Below are 12,345 nucleotides of genomic sequence, written 5' to 3'. Positions count from 1 at the left end.
GAGGCAGTTTGGGGGAGAGAGAGAGAGAGAGAGAGAGAGAGAGAGAGAGAGAGAGAGAGAGAGAGAGAGAGAATGGATGCGTGGTGGTGGTGGTGGTGGTGGTGAGGCAGTTTGGTGAGGGGGGGACGGAGAGAGAGAGAGAGAGAGAGAGAGAGAGAGAGAGAGAGAGAGAGAGAGAGAGAGAGAGAGAGAATGGATGCGTGGGTGTGTAGTTCCAATGGCTGGCTATCAAGGTTTTCTATTTACTTTTCTAACTTTTTAACAAGTACTTCCCGCCACCAAGATTTACTGGAACTGTACACCTTCAGGAACTGTAGTGTGTGTGTGTGTGTGTGTGTGTGTGTGTGTGTGTTGTGCTGCTGTTGTTGGTGCTCTCCTAGTAAGAATGACAAAAGTTCCTTAAAAGAATTAGTACAAAATAATACAATAAATCTGGCTTACACTGTTACAAGCGGAACACATCCAAACCTCGAAAATAGAATATCTTAGAAGCGCTACAGGCAAATACAATAAGTAAATAAATACATAAATAAAATGAAATTATAAACAAATACATACATTGCCTGAAAAAAAGTTTTAGTTTACCCTTCATGTGTAACTATCTTAAACATATTTCATTTTTTTTCTACTAATATTTTTTTTCTATTAATAAAGTTTGAAATGTTTTAAATGCATCATACACACAGCCACGTCAGGCCGATCTTTTGGTTCAGAAGCCTCCGTGTTTCACTTTGCTCCCGCTGCCACTGCAAAACAAGTCCACTATTTCCTGCTATCGAGCAATATGTTCGCAGTATGAAGTTGACACTAGAATATTTAGAATAGTAAGTTTATCCTGAAGTGTTGATGGTATAATGTTTATCTTAGGCTTATAACTTTGTACTGCTGTGCTTATGGTGAACTGTTTATTGCATGATGTGGCGCGGTGTATTGCCAGCGAGGTGTTCGCAGGCTGTGATGGATTACACACACACACACAGTGATGCCTCCAGAAGAAGTATTCCCTAACATTAAGATTCTATCACCTTACTCCCCATATATTCCCCAATGCAATAACATTCTCGCTCTCTCTCTCTCTCTCGCCTATATTTATATATAGGCATTTATATCTACATCTATCTATATATAAAGAAAGAAAGAAAAAATATATATATATATATATATATATATATATATATATATATATATATATATATATATATATATATATATATATATATATATATATATATATATATATATATATATATATATCCCACTCTCTCTCCATCTGCCTTCCAATCTCTTTGTCTGACTGGTAACAAAGGAAAGGGATTGAAAACACGCCAGGTTTAGTTTTATTCATTTATTTTATACCTTTACGTGGACTGACTTAGAGAGAGAGAGAGAGAGAGAGAGAGAGAGAGAGAGAGAGAGAGAGAGAGAGAGAGAGAGAGAGAGAGAGAGAGAGAGAGAGAGAGAGAGAGAGAGAGAGAGAAAAAAAAAAAAATTAGATTAAAGAAAAATAAAGAAATACAAATATTGTTTTATTGGCACAATCGTACGGTCACTGACCTTATTACACACTATCTTGATTTTTACACTATACCTGCACGTATGATTGTCTTTCTCTATAGTGTGTGTGTGTGTGTGTGTGTGTGTGTTCAAGGAATAATCACCCAGAACAAAATCACATCTAAAGTCTCTTCTCTGTCACTGTCTCTTATATTTTGTAGTTTAAGAAGATGCCATTTTCTACCACTATTTTCACGCTAACTCTTCCTCTGATCTTGCTAACTGCATGCCTCCCCTCCTCCCGTGGCCACGCTGCACACGACTTTCTTCCTCTCACTCCTATTTCGTCCACCTCCCTAATGTAAGAGTTAACCAGTAGTCTCAAATCTTCATCCCTTTTACTGATGAACTCTAACTCCCTGCCTACTTACGTATAGTATTTCTTCCTTCCTACGACTGGAACTCAAGAAGGGAGGTCTTAAGACATTTATTCTCAAATTCTGGATAATCCCTTTGGCTCTTTCCTTCAAGATCTGGCCTTTTTTCCCTTCTTTTTTTTTTGGTGGTCGTAGGCTGGAGCCCCTTACATAAAACAAAATTAGTGATGGATAAAACACTCAAGAGAACCCGACTATTGCTCTGTGTGGCCTCTGAAACCAGTCATGATGGCAAAGAAAAGTTGCAAAATACGTGTCTAGGCTGATGGTGAGAGATACACGATCCCTCTCTGCATTTATCTGAGCAGGGAAGGACAGGCAGGGTCGCCGCGTGTCCGCCCGTTTGTCTGTCTGTCTGTTCGTGTGTCTATCTGTCTGTCTCTCAGTGGCATGGACTTACGCATACTAGAGTTGCTATGTTAATGAAAAAAGTTTTCTCGTTTATTCACGTGAACCGGCAGATCACGAGGCAGACAGACATACAGACAGAGACAGACAGACAGATGGGCGTGGCTGTCCGGTGAGCCTCCCCATTCCTTCCACACACACACACACACACACACGAGATAGATATTTAACTGAAAACGAGAGAGAGAGAGAGAGAGAGAGAGAGAGAGAGAGTTTCCTAAATGTATGAATTTCTCTCTCTCTCTCTCTCTCTCTCTCTCTGGCCATGTATTTTTTTTCTTTAATTTTCCCAAGTAATCCGAATGCTAACACAGGAAGACTCCAGAACAATGGTACCCCCGTCACCCTATCCTCTACACCTCCCCCTCTGCCTCTCATTACCAAGAGATCACCAGCACGTGTTCCTCGCCTTTGGGAAGCTCTCATGACCCTTACAAGAAATCCCCACCTCGCCATTCCAGATTAGCAAGAGAAGCGCCGTGTGATGCTGCAAACTTTCCTCCGTTGGTAATGTTGTTGTGATGAGGCACGGTTGTGTTTCATGTGCATTGTTTCTCTTTCAGTGTTGTCTTGTATGTTTCTTGTGTGTTTCTTATATTATTAGTAGCAGTAGCAAGAGTAGTAGTAGTAGTAGAAGAACAAGAAGAGCAAGAGGTAATGGTGGTAGTAGTAGTAGTAGTAGTAAAGGAAGTAGTTTCCTTATTGAAAAAGCCACTCGGTAAAGCATCTCCCCTCTGCCAGACTGTCTTGAAGCACTGCTGCATCTCTAACAATCTTCTGCCGTTGCTGCCATGATTACCGCCCTTCTGAACTTGCTTGCTAACTACGTGCCTCCTCCACTCCCTTGACCTCACTGCACAGGGCTTTCTTCTCACGCTCATCGCTATTCTGGTCACCTCACTAATGCAAGACTTAACAGTTTGAAAAGAGGAGTATCAAGACACCTCACAGACCAAACTGGCCAACTCTTTAGCTTCTTTTCTTGCTGTTTCTTTTTACGAGTGGTATTATGAGCGGGATCTTTTATGTTTATTTATTTGTTTATCTTTTCTGTGTATAAGCGTGTCTGACAGGACTCTACATAAAGTAACAAATAATAAAAATAATGAAGATAATTAGATAAATAAATAAACAAATACAGATAGATAGATATAGATAGATTGATTGATAGACTGATAAAAATTATTATATTATATTCAGAATACAATATATATAATCACAATACAAAACTGGTAAATACATAGATAGATTGATTGATAGACTGATAAAAATTATTATATTATATTCAGAATACAATATATATAATCACAATACAAAACTGGTAAATACAAACATGAAAATAGAAACTCATTTTTTTTAAAAGGTGTGTGTGTGTGTGTGTGTGTGTGTGTGTACAGGAAGGGAAGAGGCAGGATCAGAGAGCAGACCACATTCCCCTTACATCAGCTCGTCCTGCTCAAGTTTTCCACTTTTCTGCGGGCGGTGTGAACTCGGGGAGAAGTTTTAAAGGTTCAAAGTTCCTGGATTATTAAAGTGAAGGAGGGAAGTGTGGAGCAGAGGCGGACTGTGGCTGGCCTGGCCTGGCCCTGGGTGGTCCTAGCAGACCCTGGCTGGCCCTGCCCTGGCCCTGGCTTGCCTCAGCCCCTCTAAGCCTGAATTTCTAAAGTATTAATTTCAAGGCGTCTTTAGAGAATTGAAGTATTTACAGGTGTTTTCGTTGTTTCAGGTGAGACAGGATCAATTTTTTGTATGCATGTATGTATATTTGGCATTAAAACATCAAAAATAGATCTAAAAGTTCAAATATACCTTTAAAATATTATATTTAAAAGAGCAATGTTTCATTAGTGATTAATTATACCTTTCATTAAGGTTTATCATAATTACGATTTCACAAAGTCCATACATCAATAATAATAATAATAATTAATAATAACAATATAATAATAATAATAACAGACTTACCCGGCGAACTAGTGCAGGTCAGGCTTGAACGAGCTGGTAATGGTGGTGGTGGTGGTGGTGGTCGTGGAGATCTTCTCTTTTTCCTAATCATCTTTTTTCTTCTTTTGCTATCACTTTCTAACTCCTTTTACTATTCATTTCATATTTGTCTTCCATTCCTTACTTTCCTTACTTACTTTTATCCTTACTTACTTTTTATCAATCTTTGTACTTTTTTTTTTTATCACTACAATTAGTAGACAGTATTTTTCAATTTTAATTTTTGGCTTTTTATTTGATTTGACTTTTTTTTACATACATTTTACTCATTCACTTCACTTTTTACATAATGTTTCTTTATTTTCTCTTACTATGACTTAATTTATTGTTTCTTACTTCACATGTATTCCTTTCTTATTAATCAAGCTTATCAACAATTCACTTAAACACCATTCAATTTTAAAAATTACTTTCCTTTTCTTACACTTATTCACTGTTTTACTTTATTACTATGCTATTAGACTGATAGTAGTAGTAGTGTTTTACTTTATTCCTGTGCTATTAGACTGGTAGTAGTAGTAGTAGTCAGTCAGTCAATCATTTATTCTTTCTCATAATATACAGTAAGCTGTACATCACAATGATGATGAGAGGAATATACATACGTACGTACTGAAGATGTGTGTTGAGTATGTGTGAGGAGTACTGAACTTACATAATAAATTAGTATAGCATATTATGCATATGGTTTTCGGTTATGATCCCGTTTCTTCCACACACACACACACACACACACACACACACACTGATTACATTAAATTTTGACGTCAAAGCCTGCGCAAGTAGGAGCTGTACCTACCTTGCATATTCTCTTTCTCATGACGGCGGTCAAGGAACACCACACACACGTCAGCGGAGGGAAAGGAGGAAAAGAATAAAGAGAAGGAAGAAGACGAAGATGACATGCCGGCGGTGGTGGTGGTTGTAGGGTAACGCACAGCTTGCTTCCCTCCACCACCTCAGCCACACTTCACAGCTCCACCACACCTTCCTCACACACACAGCAGCCCAGTGTGGTAGTGTTCAAGTCACCGTCAAAGTAGCCCAACTCACAGCGTCAAGAAATAGAAGTGTTCAGCGAGGAGCCACAAAACACGCCACAGCAGAGAAATGCGCGCGCAAACTGGAAATGAGTTTTGTGCTGTTGACTGTTCACATTTGTTGTCTTAGTTTAGCAAATAGAATAATAAGTACATTTCATTTATTTACAAGTGGAAGTAAAAGAACTGCTAAATACCCGGTATCTCAAGCCATACGCTCTTCACATGGAAGAAGCGGCAACACCGCGTGCTCCAGCAATGTCGTGAGCTGATGTCTGGCCCACCTCAGCTCACAACTCTCCATTTCAGCACATTTCCTCCCAGGCTTGTTTTTTCTGCTGTATATTAAGAGCCTGTCGTTTGGATACGAAAATAGATAAACAAAAATAAGTAAAATGTACTTATTTTTCGAAAAATAAAATCAGCTAGACTAGATTTTATTATGAATCATTACTTGTTATAGTCTTCTAATAATAAATCAAATATCAAAACAATGCCAACTCCATTAATAGAAAAGAAAGAATAATGATGTTGAGCCGAAATGTTTTTTTTTTTTTTCCTCCTTTCCTTGGTACCTAGTCACTTTTCCTCGCCTTCATACTTTTCCCCTACCCTTCATCTTTCTTCCTTCTCCTACTGCTATACAACACGAGTCTAGAAACAGCTAGAAATCCTGAAATTTACGCTAAATATTGACGGGGAGAAACTGTTACCGTGGCAGAGACGGGGCGGGGTTGGGCTGGGCTCGGCGGGGCTCGGCAGGTTGGGCCCCAAAGGATACTGTGGTGTTTATGTGTCTGCCCTCTGTGTATGTGTGTGTGTATGCGCGCGTTTAACTGGATAGCTGCTCTGTGTGTGTGTGTGTGTGTGTGTGTGTGTGTGTGTGTGTGTGTGTGTGTGCGCGAGGCAAAAAAACGGCAGTATTGGTTTGATGGTTGATTACTCTTAGGTTATAGTTGAACGTTACATTGACGTCACGAAAGAAAAAAGAAAGGAAAGAAATTGCAATGTAACGTTTTCTTCACTGAGGACGACACCTGCATCACAGCCACTGACGGTGACTCGCTGCACTCTTACAAGAAGTGAAGGAACGCAAGCCTAACGATGCCTAACGATGCTTAACGAAGGGCCTGCATCACCATCTCCTGACTCTTCACACATTCACAAAAAAGTGGCCGCTTTGCCGCGCTGCCCAACGAGGAGTAGCTCTGCGTCACTACCCTACCGGCGGGGACACTTCCCAAAGCTGACTTAAAAAGCAAAGCCCTGGAAGCAAGGAAGGCGGTCAAGTTGAGCGCACGTAAGCCAGAGAACAGCCTCACCAAAGTCAGTGTGGCAAGACGCACGGCAGCAAGTAGCAGATAGTCATCAGCCCCGTCCTCGCCTTCACAACGCCCACAAAACCAGTCACCAGCGTCATCAGGTATTGATTGTCAGTCGTCTCGCCCTAAGAAAAGTATCCACTCCCGCCCCTCCGAGGACCATGAAAGCTGCCCACCGAGCTGTCTGCCCGGGGCCGTCTTAAAGAGAAGGATTCTATCTGCTGAAGGGAAGGTAACTGAAGGGAAGGACGAGTTCTTGCATAAAGACTGGCGCGTGTGTACCGGTGTGCAAGAACGGCAACAATAATAGCAGCAGCAGCAGGAGGAGCAGCAGGAGGAGGAAGAAGAGTCTTAGTAATTGACACTTGGAGACAATAATTCAGAAGGTGAAAATGGACTTAATACATAAACAATAAATCAGTTTGGCCTGACCTTGTTTTTAGCTTTCTTTTTTATTATTATTTCAGAGAGAGAGGGAGAGAGAGAGAGAGAGAAACGGTAAAAAGAAACAAGAAATAGAAGCAAATGCATAATAAAATGACGACAAAGACGATAAAGAAAATATAAGTAAAAACAGAAGATGAACAACATGACAACGATAACGAACAAGAATCACTGTACTCTACCTCCTCCTCTTAGCACAAAAGAGACCGCTGACCCATACACACACATGTTCAGTAACTAACCACGGCCACCCTCAACCAGATTCAGTCGTTCGAGCGTCACTCACGTCCACTGCTGACTCGCTGGCTCGCTGACTCTCTGCCCCATTGCTTCGCTCCTCATCCTTCTCGAATACACGAGGTGAAAGGCTAGCCAGGTACTCACATCCTCGTTCTCTGCTCTCCACCAGGGGACAAAAAGGCCTCTTACTATCCATGGGTTGTGATATGAAAGTGAAATTATAAGTACTGGTAGGCTTACAGATATACGAGTACTACTAAGCACATTTGTAACGCTGGCACACTTTTGAGGCTTTTTGCAAATATATAATGTTGCTTTGGTCTCTTTTTCATCTCTTCCTCCTCTCTAAGATTTTGTTTTTTCATACTGTATTTTTATGTTCTTATTTACTTTTTATTGATAAGAGGGTATAGGAAAAAAATAAATAAATAAAAAGGCCCACTGAAGGTTCTAGTCCACAAAAAGTGCAGTCAAGAGGGCTGTCCAAAATTTGAGGACTAGTGTCATGAAACATTTCCTCTCGAAACAGTTCAGGTGATAAGCAGGAGGTAATACAGAAGCAGGCAGAGAGTGGTGCTTGTCTCACTTGTCTAAATACCGGCACAAGGACTTTTTTGCTACATCTATTTCATATTTATCTATAATTTTTCATATTTCTTTTGAGACCAAAGTTACCTTAGAGTTATATGAAAGCGACGAAGGAACGTAGAAATAATTAATATTTTTATATTCTTTTCACCTTATTAGTGTTATTTTTTTCTTTTTCTTTTGATAACAATTTCTATCTTTTATGGAATAGTTGATTGAGTGACTTCTTTTTAATTTTCTTATTTTATTTTTATTTCTGTATTTCATTTTTTATTTATTTTCTTCCCTTAAAACCGAAATTGCCCTTGTAATATTTTAAATGGGAAATAAAAGTTACCTTCAAACAAATCACTTTTTACCTCTTTTTTCCCTCCACTCCCTCGCTGCCGCCTGCCAAAATTAATATCCACAGGAAGGGCGTTGCGTGTCCTTGGAAACAGAAGCAATTAAGCCCTATGATATTATGCACAATGTTATTATTTTTGCTAATAGTAGTAGTAGTAGTAGCAGCATCTCTCTCTCTCTCTCTCTCTCTCTCTCTCTCTCTCTCTCTCTCTCTCTCTCTCTCTCTCTCTCTCTCTCTCTCTCTCTCTCTCTCTCTCTCTCTCTCTCTCTCTCTCTCTCTCTCTCTCTCTCTCTCTCTCTCTCTCTCTCTCTCTCAATGTTTGTGTCAGGGGTCGCGGTGCGGATGTAAAAAATTCGGCCATGTTTTCCTCAACACATTAATCATATTCTGGAATTTTAATATATATACGAATTAAAAATACATCACTCGCTGCTGTGTTCTGCAGAGAGAGAGAGAGAGAGAGAGAGAGAGAGAGAGAGAGAGAGAGAGAGAGAGAGAGAGAGAGAGAGGCTGGGCGAGCGCGGAGGTACAAAATAAAGCTGGTATTGTTCGTGGGCAGAGTAAAAACACTTGTTGGTCTTGTGATTAATTAAGCGTACGCGGTAGTAGGAGACAATGAGATGATGAATTTTGACCTGACTCTATTTGGTAATCCCGTGTGTGTGAAAGCCTCCCACACACACGGGAGAGGCACACTCCATTATGAGCAGCAGCGAGTAGGAGGCGGCGGCGGAGGAAGAAGGTCTGTAATTGAGGGCAATGACCCAGAACACCCAAGCTCATGCAATCTGATCTAGCTGAAATACCGGCTGTCCGTCTTTCATCTTGTCTTCTTTTAGGTTAAGATGTTATTGGCCTTTTCTTTTTTCTGCCTCCGCAACCTATTATATTAAAGTAGGGGTGTTTTTTATTCTTATTTTTTCACCTGAAATTCCTAGACAAGTCACTTCACTCCATTAACATTATCTAAATTAGATAAAGTATGTGAAACCTCTAAAGAATTTTCTTGTTTACTTCTTTTCACTTATCCAACTCCCTCATTCTTTATAGTGTCTTATTTCGGCATTAGTTATCCAGTTCACCCTCTTCACCGTTTAAAACTTCTACATATTGTTAAGTCTCTGAAATCTGCAAAGAATTTCTCTCCTTCTCTCCTTCTCCACTTCTTTTCTTTCATCTCTATCCACTGTTCTCTTCTCTCGTGTTAGATTTATTGCAGTCACTTCATTTCGCTAAATTTTTCTAATAAATGTCTGGAATCCCCAAGGATTTTCTCTCTCCCTCTCCACTTCTTCCCACTCGCAGGCTCATAAGCTCTAATGCTTATCTATCTCTCCTCGTGTGTTTTTGTTCTTATCCTTAAAATAATGCGCCTCCTTTACCTTCTTAACCTTCCAGCGGCGGATCGTTCATAATAATACCTAACTACATTCTTTCCCACTTTAACTTTTCCAGCCAAGACTGATTTTACTCTTCAAATCTGACTCAAATATTTTCTTCTCCTTTGCTGTTTAGTTTGGTCTCAAAATTCATCCAGATACATTCTACATACATCTCTACTTTTTTTTTCAGAACCATTTTTATTCTGATTACACACACTCGTGCTCAGACAAAGAAAGATTATCTTTCTGTTCAACTTTTTTCTTTGATGTCAGAATATTTCTACGTTAAGCTTCTCTAGCACTTTTCCCCGTGTTAAAATTTTTATTGCACTAACGACGCTGGCTGGAACCTTCCGCTCATGCTAAAACGAAACAAACGTAAAATCTTCCCCTTCCCATTCTTATTTTTATACATCACAGACAACTCAGCATTTACGTCCTGTTCACACAACAACTTCCCTCCTCACGAGTCTCTTTATCCTAATTAGTCAGCACATTAAAGGACTTAAGATAGATGAATAACACTAAAGACATTAAGCACGGAGCGGTATGTTACTCAACTATTCACCATGACTACACATTTAACTGAATACAAGTTCACTGTCCCTCCGCCACTGTTCTGTCTTGTTGCTTATGACAAAACACAATGTAATATAGGAATACTTTGTTTTGTTCCCGTCCGTCTAAGCTGCAGGTAAGGTTATGAGTACTGTAACACCCACTCAGGGGCGTCAGACAAGGGTATTTCTTCTTGGTATATTATTACGCCTCGTTATTGACACTCGTTCATTCTTGTGTGTGTTTACTTGTCCCGTATGGTGAACGTGAGGGTGAACGTGAGGGTGAACGGTCCAACTGGAAAAGGACCCTTAATTAATCTCTATGCAATACAAAATTAACATAAGTAACACCACAAAGTCCACATGAAGGCATTAGAGCAACACATTAATGAAATCACTATGCACACGTGTCAAAAAAAAAAAAAAAATGAACAAATACATGATAAATAAACTACTAGATGATAAATAAACTACTAGCTAACAAGCTATGGTGACTATCCTGACGGTGTAAAGACCCTTCTGGGTCACAAAACTCGCATGAATGTTTGATAACCCAACTGACAATTTACGTTGAAATATCACAAAAACACAACATATATGTAATAGTTCTGGATGTAACGTAAAGTAAATACAACAGGAGAGAATAACAAGCAACAAAGTACTACACTTTCCTAACATATTCCTAAACCTATCACAAACATAATAGAGGAACACTCACCAATCTCTGGCGCTCACAGGGAATAAACCCACAGGTTTAAATCCAACAAGGTGTGTGCGGCTGCTATACCACAGATAGACTGCCGGCTTGACCTCCCTCCCTGAGCTACCTTCCCTCGGTTTACCGCTCGAGGGATTCATACACAAATGAAACACTCATTAACACTCATTATTCCTAGGTAGTTATCATATGAAACGAGCAAATACTATGAAACAAACAAATATGAAACGAGCAATATACAGAAATAATTTGTATAGTGACCACCATCAAACACCATGTGTTACAAGTACACCATTGCTCTGTCTAGTTCCTTATCACGAAACACGAGGAACACTCTCTCATTTCCCGTCTGTCCCCAGTGCAGGTAAGGTTAACAGTACATATGTAATAGCAAAACTGTGTATTGGTGGGCAGGTTCCCACAATCAGTATTTAATAATGCTGTAGGAATAATAGATGCTTGCCACTCTGGTATTCTGCCCCTCCACCTTACTTTCCACACGTCCAAAGTAGCGATGGTGGTGGCAGCAATAATAAAAGCAAAGTTTTCAGTATGTAATTCTCTTCCTCTTTTTATTTATTCTCTCTCTCTCTCTCTCTCTCTCTCTCTCTCTCTCTCTCTCTGTCTAGGATCCTGGAAAGCAGAGCAACACATTTACACAAGTCAGCATGAACATCCTTATCTGAAGAGTAATTAATTACGGTGACAGAATTATCTGGCGCAGCTCGAGGTGCAGTGCCGTGCCAGTGCTTCTTGCGGCAAATGTCTGCAACATAGGCCTATTCTGAAACGCTTCCGCGCCGCACCTCCACTACTTTCAAGAGGCTCTAGCTGAAGTGATTTTTTTCAAGAAATATACTTGGACCTACGTTTGTATATACAAACATGAACTGCCGCTGGTGACTTCTTGCAGCGTCTTTTATATTCTTACGTTCTTGTTATGGTCGTAAGTTGTCCGCTGGCACCGAGTGAAAGTGAGCGGGAGCCAACCGTCTTGTACAAGCAGACAGGCGCTGAGAACCTGGCGCGTGGGAAGCTGTCATTGCACTAATGCCCGCACAGTGGCAGCAGTTTCCGGTTTTGTCTGTTTTTTCTCCACTTAATACATGTCGACCTTATTACCGGAAAACCGCAATTTGGCGCGACTTAAGTGAACATTAGAGAGCATTTCCATAAAGTCCCTCCGGTAAGTATTCGTAATGGTGAGTAATGCTGCTGTTTACTTGTTCAGCGTCGGACCTCAGCCGCCTCTTCCCGCCGCGTCCCGCAGCCCGTAACGAGGCAACTTCTGCCCCGCGTCCTAACTTTTGGTACAAGACTCGCAGCTTTATGTCTGGACACACTTAGCGAAGAGAAGGAAAG

The 12,345-nt window shown here is 40.3% G+C and overlaps 1 long non-coding RNA gene across 1 annotated transcript in view; it reads right to left on the bottom strand.

Moving 5' to 3' along the window:
- LOC135092666 (uncharacterized) overlaps positions 1–11,233 on the bottom strand; it is a 221,275-nt gene extending 210,042 nt beyond the window's left edge. The window contains exons 1-4 of the long non-coding RNA XR_010262986.1: positions 10,984–11,233; positions 7,436–7,544; positions 5,581–5,736; positions 4,305–5,466 (exon numbers count right to left, since the gene is read on the bottom strand). This is a non-coding gene — a long non-coding RNA (uncharacterized LOC135092666). The remainder of the gene's footprint in view (positions 1–4,304; positions 5,467–5,580; positions 5,737–7,435; positions 7,545–10,983) is intronic.
- Positions 11,234–12,345: the final 1,112 nt, after the last annotated feature.

The sequence above is a fragment of the Scylla paramamosain genome, chromosome 40, assembly GCF_035594125.1.
Source record: "Scylla paramamosain isolate STU-SP2022 chromosome 40, ASM3559412v1, whole genome shotgun sequence".
In the NCBI taxonomy this organism is placed as follows: Eukaryota; Metazoa; Arthropoda; class Malacostraca; order Decapoda; family Portunidae; genus Scylla; species Scylla paramamosain.
The sequence above is the reverse complement of the archived record's forward strand: the minus strand, read 5'-3'. Positions and strand labels throughout refer to the sequence as shown.